This window comes from Arachis hypogaea, chromosome 13 (assembly GCF_003086295.3).
Source record: "Arachis hypogaea cultivar Tifrunner chromosome 13, arahy.Tifrunner.gnm2.J5K5, whole genome shotgun sequence".
Lineage (NCBI taxonomy): Eukaryota > Viridiplantae > Streptophyta > Magnoliopsida > Fabales > Fabaceae > Arachis > Arachis hypogaea.
Genome location: NC_092048.1, coordinates 78,497,102 through 78,508,950, shown reverse-complemented (window position 1 = coordinate 78,508,950; position 11,849 = coordinate 78,497,102). Strand labels below are relative to the sequence as shown.

The 11,849-nt window shown below is 39.5% G+C and overlaps 1 long non-coding RNA gene and 1 other non-coding gene across 2 annotated transcripts; both read left to right on the top strand.

Annotated features, from left to right (window-relative positions):
* Positions 1–351: 351 nt before the first annotated feature.
* LOC112735956 (uncharacterized) lies at positions 352–1,908 on the top strand. Its single transcript, XR_003168644.3, has 3 exons — positions 352–442; positions 809–880; positions 1,795–1,908. It is a non-coding gene; the product is annotated as an uncharacterized lncRNA (long non-coding RNA).
* Positions 1,909–10,611: 8,703 nt separating this feature from the next.
* Positions 10,612–10,719, top strand: LOC112739897 (small nucleolar RNA R71). Its single transcript, XR_003170833.1, has one exon. It is a non-coding gene; the product is annotated as a small nucleolar RNA R71 (small nucleolar RNA).
* Positions 10,720–11,849: the final 1,130 nt, after the last annotated feature.

Below are 11,849 nucleotides of genomic sequence, written 5' to 3'. Positions count from 1 at the left end.
TGGTTATAAAACAATTCTTTTGGCATTTCCTAATGCAATATCATACTATGTATCTATAATCATATCCTTGTATATATTTGGTCATGTTTCAGTATTTTTTATAGCTGATGAAGGTGCCACGAGTAGAGTCAAAGTTAAGAGTATTCTCTTTCAAGATTCAATTTCTGTCTCAGGTATGGTGGTGCTTGCTATATTTTTCTTTATGTTTGATTCAGTTATGCTTTTTTCTTTTTGCAGGTTACAGAATTTAAGAAGAGTTTAAAAAATGTGAACTCTGCTTGTGAAGAGGTACATTGTGCATGAAACTAACAAACTGTGTTATTGGTATTTCTTTGACGTCATGCATTTTCTCTTGGGAATAGGTCCGAAAGTCTGTCAAGCTGAAGATCATGAAGAAAATTCTTTTTTTTGGGTAATACATTAAATCAAGGAACAGCTAGGGGTATGTACTTTTTTCCTTTAAACGTTAATGTCCTTATCATTCTCTAGGACATCGTTCTAGCTCTCTCAATTTTCTATGTTTGGATAATCACAGGCCCTTCTTAATTTTTCAGCAGTTAAAATTTAATTTGATTCTGTTAGATCTTGTCTAACATAAACTTACAGTTTATGGATTACTATTTATTTATTTAATTTATGCAAGATCTGCAATTGGATTCAAGTAGGATAGTCTTTTAAAGCTTACTGACACTCGTGCTTCTAACAAAATGACACTGATGCACTATCTTTGCAAGGTATAATAACAATTGCACTAAAGGAATATATCATTTGAACTTACCTTCTTTCCATTTTGCTATTTTGGCTCTAGGTTCTAGCTGATAGGTCGCCTGGACTGCTTGACTTCCACTTAGACCTTGTAAGCCTGGAAGCTGCGACTAAGGTGATGATTTATGCTTGGTTGGAAAAAGAAAATTATTCAACTACTAATTGCTAGTTTGGTTGGTTTATTGGTTCTGTTTCACTTTGTTCCCCTGTAAAACTGAGCACATATCTCCTCCTCTGACTTCTTGCAATGATATGTGTGTCACTTCCATTTGTTTGTGGCTGAAAATTGTTTGTGCGATTCTGGTTGTTGTATTTCTGATTTTGTGGACTTCCGTTTGCTATGGCTAAAAGTTATATTGCTATTTTTGGTTCTTTTCTTTTTACCATGAACTAGAAACATAGGATGACTTAGTATATATGAATTTTTTCCTATTTTTTTATTCATCTGCCGATAAAAAGCAAATAATACTAGCTAGCTATGGTTATAGACTTATAGTATTAGTATTTTCAAATTAAAGTTATTAGTTTTAATTAAAAAAAATGTTACAACAGCAGATATAGTATGTATAACAATAATATATTAAAATTTTAGTTTTTAGGTGCTAGTCCTAATCATCTTCTATATGTTGCTGCTGCATGTAGTAGTAGTAGTTAGAGGAGTAATAATTCAAGATTGGCTTGTGTAGGAGAGTTTAACTTTTGAAATGTGAAGAGAATAGGGAAACTTTGTGGCAACAGTTCTGATTTTGGCATTGTGGTGGGAGGCAGGAGATTTTTGTCTAGCTGCTAGGGTGATGATTTTTTAAATTATAGCTCTTTATCTTATGGTTTATAGCTTATACTTTTTTTATCTTTGAATTCTAATTTTGGATTTGTGAAACACTACTATGCATTGGTGAAACTTGTACACGGTACAGAAAGGATTAATGATATCAGTCATTGATAGTTTTGAGTCTGGTTTTTTAATTTTTATAATCGCAAATGTCATTATAAATATTTTTCTAATTACTTTTCTATATAATTATGCAGGATAATATTGAGGATGATGATAATGAAGATTAAGTTGATTATTATTGTGGTTTATTGGCTAAGATAGAGTAGTGTTGGGAATGGATACATGTATAGTTGACTAATAACTTTTATTAGAAGATACTTATGTAGGATATAATGTTTTAATTTTTTATAGAGTATTAGTAGTAAATTCTAAGTGATATCATAGTTATTTTGATATGGCTATGTTTATTTTAATATGAGATGTATGAATCTTTAAAATTAACATTATTCTAGTACTTTTGGATCATTATTATAAATATATTTTGGTTACAGATAATTTTTATTATTTAAAAAAATTATTTAGTATAATTATTCTAGTACTTTTGGATCATTATTATAAATATATTTTGGTTACAGATAATTTTTATTATTTAAAAAAATTATTTAGTATAATTATTTATTTATTTTTATTTTATAATATTTAACTCATTTAATTAAAAATGTAGAATTATTTTATATATATATATATATATATATATATATATATATATATATATATATAAAATAAAAAAAATAATAAGGGACCTAAGGCTACACTTATATACAGTAGCTATAGTATACAAAAAAAAACGAGGGACCTAAGGCTACACTTATAAAAAGTAGTCATGGAATATAATGTGGCTACGCTTGACAGGTGATGCAATAGTGTTGAAAAGCGTAGCCTATTCTAGTAAAAATGGAAGCTGAAAAGCGTAGTCTTTGGTCCTACACAGCATCACTTGAAAAGTGTAGCCTATTTCCAAACGCCAAAAGTGTAGCCCTTAGTGCTGAAAAGCGTAGCCTTTGAGAATAGGCAACGGCCGAATAGGAATCACCCCAAAAAGCGTAGCCGTAGCCCAAAAAGCGTAGCCGTAGCCTAAGGCATCATTTTTTTCACTTTTGGCTACACTTTTCAAGTGTACCTGAATGGATGTTTTTCTTGTAGTGTTCCAAATACAACTTCAAGCAAATTTAACATAAAAGCTTTAATTAAAATTAGTGAAATTTTGTTCTAAAGATAGGGTCTTAGAAGAAACTTATTGTCTTTTCAATCAAGCAGAACATGCATGCAACTAATCTATTACTATGCAATTTATCCTATTCTACAAAAGAAAAATCTAACTAAATATCCTAATTTATTGGTGCTATGGAAGAGGAATTACCTCCGGAAGTCAGATACAGACCGACCTCCCCACACTTAAGGCTTTGCACCATCCTCGGTGCCATCTGTCAGGAACAAAGGTGGGTTGGTAGCAGTATCTCCATCGTCGGGGCCATCGTGGCTCCCTGTGCTGGTAAAAGAAGTGGAGTCCTGGGTATCTGAGTCCTTGAATTTTCCCATGATCAGCTCCTTGAGGTATGTGAATCGGCGCTTGTTATGGCGCTCTCTCATCTTAGCTTTCTGTTCATGCCGATCCAACTTTTCAAGTATCTGATGGAGCAGTTGGGCTGTTGTAGGTGCCTGTGGTGTTGAAGAAGGAATATCTTCAACTGGTTCAGTAGGCTGGCTAAAAATGGCTGCTGGAAGTCTAAGGTACTTCCCGTTGGAAACATACTGATCATCCCATGGAAGCATGGCTTTGGTGTCCCCAGCTCTGTAGGAGACTCCAGCTGTTGAGACAAGATCTGAGACCAGGGCGGGAAAAGGTAAGTTGCCCGCAATTTATACGTGTCCCATGGCATTCCGGATATGTCTTCGTAGATTCAAAGGTTGGTCTGTAAGGATGCACCATAGTAGAGCGGCCATGTCCGCAGTGAAGGAGGACTCGTGAGTGCTCGGATAGACGTAATGGGACATAATCTGTGCCCATATGCGAGCCTCCAAGGTAAGTGCTAAAGCCGAAATTCCCTTAGGGCGGGTACGATGGTATCCGTAGATCCAGCTGCTGCCAGGTAGTGTGATAACTCTGAGAACGGCGTCCCAGTCAAATTGGTACATCTGGCGCTTGAGTGCGGCTTTTTGAAAGGCGTCCAATCCTTCTGGAACAGGGGGAAAACCTAGAGGCTTTTGAATGGCTTCTTCAATAATGGGGACTTGCTTCTGACGGACATAGACAGACTGCAGGGTTGGCAGGTAGAAGTTGGAGTAGAACTCGACTACCCAAGAAAGATTGACCTGCCTTGGCTGTCTCTGTAGGAAACCCCATTGTCTTCAAGCAATTTGCGGCTCAACAAAGGTAGCAATATTGGGCAGAAGGAGAAGAAGGTATTCGTTGTTGTAACTCCTTTCAGCCAGGATGGGGAACATCTGCTCACAGTAGCGATTGGGGAATCGCGCAGTGTCCTTTGCTGGGAAAGCTTTTTCTTTATCATCAACCTTTATGATCCTCTTAATCTTCTTTGTTGAGGGCTTTACGGCAGTTGAAGAGGGTTCTGCCACTAATGCTCTTGTTGTACCTCTTCTTGCTGGTTGTTTGGGGGTAGCTTTCTCCTTGCCTTTCTTGGTGGCCATCCTGAAAAAGGAAAGAGAAAGTAAATTAAATTTACAGGGGTAGAGCAAGGAAGAGGGTGGTGTAAGTGATAATCAATGCACAATAAAGAAGAATGACGTTAACTCATGGTTATGACCACATGGAAAAAGTCATCAATGGAAATATAGCAAGTGCACATGGGGACAAATAAATGCAAGGGGTTTATTGGCATGCAGGCAAAGGCATGAGTAGCATAGGTCAAGCATTCAGTGCACAATTAAAATATGTTATCACTCGTAACTAACCATCACGTTTGTATTGAAAATTAAATTCAATGAATAAAATAGTAAAGGGAATTTGTGAAAAGAAAGCATTGAATATTAGAGTAGAAAAATGTAAAGAAGTTCAGAATGCCATAGGACTTTTTCACAAACACATAGCATGCATGTAGAAAAAGCTCTTGAAAATAAGAATTTGAACATGCAAGTAATTCCTTAAAAAGCAATATATAATTGCCAAACAAATTTACAACAATCCACAAGCATATAATGAAAAACAATGACTCAAATAAATTTATAACACCAAGTAAAAAGGAAAAAGAAAGGAAGAAAAAGAAGATATGAGTAATGAAAGTAAAAAGAAAAGAAAATAAGATAACATATAAAAATAAGAAGAACAATAGAAAAGTAAGGAGGGAAGGAGAAGAAAAAAAGAAAAACCTTGTTAATGGGGTGAAAGAGAGGAAAAAGTAAGAAAGAAGGAAGAAGGAAGGAAGGGAGGGAGAAGAAATAAAGAGGGAAAAGAGAAAATAGGATTTGGGGAGAAAAAGATATGATAATTGGCAAATTAGGAAAACTGTGCGGCGCAAGCGACGCGGTCGCATGGGGCACGCGATCACGCGACTTGCGCTTCAACTGAATGACGCGGTTGCGTCGGTCACGCAGTCGCGTGACCCGTTTTATGCCATTGGCGCGAAAGCAGCCGCGTACTCGCACAACTCTCTGTTCAAAGTCATTAAATGCCAAATTTTGGGTGACGCGATCGCATGGGGCATGCGATCGCGTGAGTGGTCAATTATTGGGGTACGACGCGGACGCGTGGGGCACGCGATCGCGTGAGAGGGACTGCGCGTCGCCAGTCCAGCACCACTCTAGCACAACTTTCGGGTGTGCACCACTTTGACGTCGAAATCCTGGTCACGCGGCCGCGTGGGAGGCCATTATTCCCATATGACGCGGTCGCGTCGGCGACGCGGTCACGTGGGACAATTTGTGCCATTGGCACGCCTCCAGCCACGCTCTCGCGTGACTCTCTGTTCAATTTATTATTCTCTCCAACACCTACGACGCGGACGCGTCAATGAGGCAGTTGCGTCACGTGAATTCTTTTTTTTAATTAAAATAAAAGTATGGAAATGTAGATGCACGAAATGTACTAATGAAGAGATGAGTTATTGAATAAGAAAACTAAAAATAAAGAAAAGAACGATCATACCATGGTGGGTTGTCTCCCACCTAGCACTTTGTTTTAACGTTCGTAAGTTGGACGCTCCACTAGCTCAGTCTTCGGCTATGTGGGGATCTTCCAAGAGAAAGATCTCAAGCTCCTTGTTTTTCTTCAGCTTCTCGCCATGGTACAACTTTAAACGATGTCCATTAACTTTGATAAGTTCAAAGCTTGAAGGATGGCTTAGGTGATAAACTCCGTACGGTTCGGCCTTCTCTACTCTGTATGGACCTCCCCATCTTGATCTCAACTTGCCTGGCATGAGCCTCAGTCGAGATTTATAAAAGAGGACTAAGTTCCCAGGTTGGAACTCTTTCCTCCTGATGTGCTGATCATGTACAGCCTTCATCTTCTCTTTGTATAGTCTTGAGTTCTCATAAGCTTCTAGGTGAAGGCTCTCCAGTTCCTGCAGTTGCAACTTCCTTTCAGATCCAGCTTTTTCAATTCCCATGTTGCATTCCTTTATTGCCCAGAAGGCTTTGTGCTCTACTTCAACAGGGAGATGACAAGCTTTTCCATAAACTAAGCGGAAAAGACTCATCCCAATGGGTGTTTTGTATGCTGTTCTATATGCCCAGAGTGCATCTTGTAGCCTGGTGCTCCAGTCTCTTCTATGACGTTTGACTATCTTCTGCAAGATATGCTTTATCTCTCTATTTGATACCTCGGCTTGCCCATTAATCTGAGGATGGTAGGCTGTTGCAACTTTATGAATTATCCCATGCTTCTTCATTAGTCCTGTTAGTCTTCTGTTACAAAAATGGGTGCCTTGATCGCTCACGATTGCTCGTGGTGATCCAAAGCGACAAATAATATGGTTTCTCACAAAGGAAACAACAGTGTTAGCATCATCAGTGCGGGTAGGAATTGCTTCCACCCATTTGGAAACGTAATCCACAGCTAACAATATATAGAAATAACCATTATAAATTGGAAATGGACCCATGAAGTCAATGCCCCAAACATCAAAAATTTCACAGAAAAGCATAATCTGTTGAGGCATCTCATCCCTCCTGGATATATTACCAAATTTCTGGCATGGAAAATAAGATCTACAAAATTTAGCAGCGTCTCTAAAAAGAGTAGGCCACCAGAATCCACAATCTAAGATTTTTCTAGCAGTTCTTTGAGGGCCAAAATGTCCTCCACTCTCAGATGAGTGACAGGCCTCTAAGATGGACTGGAATTCTGATTGAGGCACACACCGTCTAATTACCTGGTCAGTGCCACATCTCCACAAATATGGGTCATCCCATATATAATATTTAGACTCGCTTTTCAGCTTGTCTTTTTGATGCTTAGAAAAGTTCGGAGGAAAAGTGCGCCTAACTAGATAATTAGCTACAGGTGCATACCAAGGGACTATCTCAGATACTGCTTGCAGGTTATCAAATGGGAAATTATCAGCTATAGGAGTAGAGTCATCTGTAATATGTTCAAGGCGACTCAAGTGGTTTGCCACTAAATTCTGGTTACCACTCCTGTCCTTAATTTCCAAATCAAATTCTTGTAATAGCAGTATCCAACGTATAAGCCTTGGTTTGGACTCCTTTTTAGCTAATAAATACTTTAGAGCTGCGTGGTCTGAATACACTACTACTTTAGTACCAAGTAAATAGGCTCGAAATTTATCCAGGGCAAAAACAATAGCAAGAAGCTCTTTCTCGGTAGTAGTGTAATTCGACTGAGCGGCATCTAAAGTTTTATACGCGTAAGCAATAACAAAAGGATCCTTACCTTCATGCTGAGCCAGTGCTGCTCCTACGGCATGGTTGGAAGCATCACACATTATTTCAAATGGTTGGCTCCAGTCTGGTCCTCTCACAATTGGAGCTTGAGTCAGGGCGGTTTTCAGCTTATCAAACGCTTGTTTGCAATTTTCACTGAACTCAAACTCAATATCTTTCTGCAGTAGCCTGGATAAGGGAAGTGCTACCTTACTAAAGTCCTTAATGAACCTCCTGTAAAAACCTGCATGGCCAAGGAAAGAACGGACCTCCCTCACAGAAGAGGGGTAAGGTAAACTAGAAATAACTTCCACCTTTGCTGGATCTACAGAAATGCTAGTGTTAGACATAACATGTCCTAGTACAATCCCTTGTTTAACCATAAAGTGACATTTTTCAAAATTTAATACCAGGTTTGTACTGACACATCTATTTAATACTCTAGATAATCCATCTAAGCAAAGGATAAATGAATCGCCATAAACACTAAAATCATCCATAAAAACCTCTATACAGTCCTCAATAAAATCAGAGAAAAGACTCATCATGCACCTCTGGAAAGTAGCTGGTACATTGCACAAGCCAAAGGGCATTCTCTTGTAAGCATAAGTCCCAAAAGGACATGTAAAAGTGGTCTTTTCCTGATCCTCGGGAGCTATATGAATCTGGAAATAACCTGTGTAACCATCTAGAAAACAATAATGTGATTTACCTGACAGGCGATCCAGCATTTGATCAATGAATGGAAGAGGATAGTGATCCTTACGGGTTGCTTGGTTGAGGTGTCTGTAGTCAATGCAGACCCTCCAGGCGTTCTGAACTCTGGTTGCTATGAGCTCTCCATGCTCATTCTTCACTGTAGTGACTCCAGACTTCTTTGGAACCACTTGTACTGGGCTTATCCATTCACTGTCTGAGATGGGATAGATGATATCTGCCTCTAGTAGTCTGGTCACTTCCTTTTTGACAACCTCTAGGATAGTGGGGTTCAGTCTTCTCTGGGGTTGACGGACAGGTCTTGCTCCCTCTTCTAAAAATATTCTATGCTCACAGACTTGAGGGTTTATGCCTACTATGTCTTCCAAACTCCAACCCAATTGCCTTCTTGTGCCTCCTCAGCACACTAAGTAACTACTCTTCTTGTTGAGAAGTAAGTTCCCTTGAAATGATAACCGGGAACTTCTGCCCGTCTTCAAGGTAAGCATATTTGAGGTGTGGAGGAAGGGGTTTTAATTCTAACTTCTAATCATGTTCAGGCTCTGGGTTGCCTGGAGCTGGTAACACTGGTAAGGCACTGTCATTGTCCTTTGAGAATATCCCCACACTTGGGCCTTGTCCTGTGTGCTTCTCTTCAAATTCCTCCTGGTGAACTTCAGCCACGGTTTCATCTATAATGTCACACTTGAGGATAGAGTGATCCTCCGGAGGATGCTTCATAACTCCATTCAGATTGAAGATCAATACTCGGCCATCTATTTCAAAGAGTATGTTCTTGAAAAAGCATCTAATTTAAACTTTGAGGTCTTCAGGAATGGTCTTCCGAGTAGGATTGATGATGGCTTGTCTGAGTCATTTTGGGGCATTTCTAGGATATAAAAATCAGTGGGGAACGTGAGTCCCTTAATGCCCACTAATACATCTTCAGCAACTCCAACCACTGTAATAATGCTTTTATCTGCTAACACAAAATGAGCTGCCGACCTTTTTAAGGGAGGGAGCCTCAAAACATCATATATAGACAAAGGCATTATACTCACACATGCTCCTAAATCACATATGCAGTCAAAAATTATCACACCACCAATAGTACAATTAACTATACAAGGACCTGGGTCACTACACTTTTCAGGTAAACCACCCATTAAAGCAGATATGGAACTCCCTAAAGGAATAGTTTCTAATTCGTTAATTTTGTCTTTATGTATACATAAATCTTTTAGAAACTTTGCATACTTAGGTACCTATTGAATAACATCAAATAGAGGAACAGTTACCTCAACCTTTTTGAATATCTCTACCATTTTTGGATCAGGTTCCAACTGCTTCCTGGGCTTCCTTGCAAGTTGTGGAAATGGAATAGAAGTGGTGTCTTCTGCAGTGTCTACGCCTTTTAGTGCTTCCTCTTGTGGTTGCACTTCTTCTTCTTCAGCCATGTCCCGTATGTCCTCTTCCTCTTCAACATCTTCTAATTCCACTACCTCTTCAGCTGAGGCGTGTTCTGGTGGGCTTGTCTCCTCCTGATTCCTCTCCTGCAGTGTGGTTCCAGACCTCAAGGTGATGACATTAATACCACCCTTGGGATTGGGTAATGGTTGAGAGGGAATTCTACTGGAGCTCAAAGGTTGGTTATTGGAGTTGTTCATTGATCCAATCTGGGAGACAAGAGCCTGCAAAGTAGCATTCAGACCATTTAGAGTGGCATTAATGTTATTCTCCATGGTCTGCTGTCTCCGATCAATTGATTGTAGTAAGTCATCATTAGCAGAAGAAGAAGGATAGGTAATTTGAGAGGTCTGCTGTAGGGTATTCTGTGGTCCGTAGGATTGCCTTAGGTGAGGTGCCCTGTAAAGCTGATTCTAATTCTGCTGCCTGTTGTTGTTGTTATTCCACCTCTGATTTCCCTGATTATCTCTGCCTTCTCTGTTGTTATTGTTGTCCCTCCAATTCTGGTTAGAATTGTCTTGCCATCCGTGGTTGTAATTGCCACCTTGATTGTACCCTTGGTTGGGGCGGTCATAGAAGTTATGTGTGGCTACCACGGTGTTGTCTTCCTGCTGGAGCTGCGGACATTCATCAGTATAGTGGCTATAATCAGCACAGATTCCGCAAACTCTCTGTGGGACTAACTGTTAATTTTACTGTGGTGGTGAAGGTTGAGCTTGCTGAACTTGTTGTTGGTTCAATTGCATCTACTTCAGCAAGTTGGTCATTTCACAGATACTCTGAGTTAAAGCAGCAGTCTCTCTGCTAGAGGATACTTCTGCAACGGCTTTTACATGGCCTTGTTTCTGCCTGTGATTCCTAGTAGATTCAGCTAAGTCACTGATCAATTGCCATGCCTCATCAATGGTCTTGTACTTTTTCATAGACCCATTGCTAGCACTTTCTAATGTGGTCTTATCTTGGGGCCTCATGCCCTGTGTGACATAACCGAGTAACACTATCTTGTCAATCATATGGTGGGGGCAAGCTTCCAAAAGATTATTGAAGCGCTCCCAGTACTCATAGAGAGTTTCAGAATCATCCTGAACAATCATAGAAATATCTTTCCTCAGTTTATCAGTAACTACAGTTGGAAAGAACTTTTCCAAGAATTCACTTCTCAGTGTATTCCAGCAACTTCAATAGCAAATTGAAATGATGACAAAGAGGATTGATGGATTACAACTTGCAGCAGTGAGCACAACTAACCAACCAACAGTGGTGTAGGGACAGCAGGAGCAAAGCTATGAAGAGCAGCAACCTGAACAAGTGTAGTACATGCACAATCAAGGTTTCGGACAAAATGATTTCCATGGAGATACCACTCATCTTGGAGAAACTACCCCAATCTGAAATGGGGAGAGAACCAGAACCAGAACCAGCAACCTTGGGAAAGGAACTCCAACTAAAAATAACTCCCGCAACACAAACAACCACAATCATTCATCCAACAACTCTAACCAATACAAAAGCCCACAAAACACATATCATCCACCCCCAACAACTCACAAAACACCCATCTCAATGCCCCAAACAACTTTCACCAACAGCCATCACAACCCATGCAACCACATCCAGACTCTCAGAGGATCTCTAGCTTAGAAATGTTGATGGAGAAACTCATCAAAACTCAAGAAATGGAAAGCAAGATCAAGCCCTGACTCTCAATAACCAAGAGGCTTCAATGAGAAATCTTGAGAGACAGATATGACAAATGGCTAAACAAATTACAGAGATAGGTGAAAAGCGAGCAAATGCATTCCCTAGTACCACTGAAAACAAACCAAGAGACACAGGAAAAGCTATCAAAAGGGAAGAGTGCAAAGCAATCACTTTGAGAAATAGAAAGAAGGTGGAGAAAGAAGCTATTACTCAAGAAGATCACAACAAAGAAGGCTCAAAAGAAGAAGTGAAAGAGCAAAAGAAGGAGCAAGAAACTCCCACACAGAATGATAAGTCAACCAAGAAGGAGGCAGTGAAAGCATACCAACCAATGTTACCATATCCTCAAAGGATCAAGGGAGAAAACAAAGATAATTAATACTCCAAATTCTTGGAGATATTCAAGACACTGCACATCAACATCCCTTTCATAGAAGCACATGAACAGATGCCACTATATGGTAAGTTCATGAAGGAATTGTTGACAAACAAAAGATCTTTGAAAGAAGAACAAATGGTTGTGATGATCAGGGAGTGTAGTGCC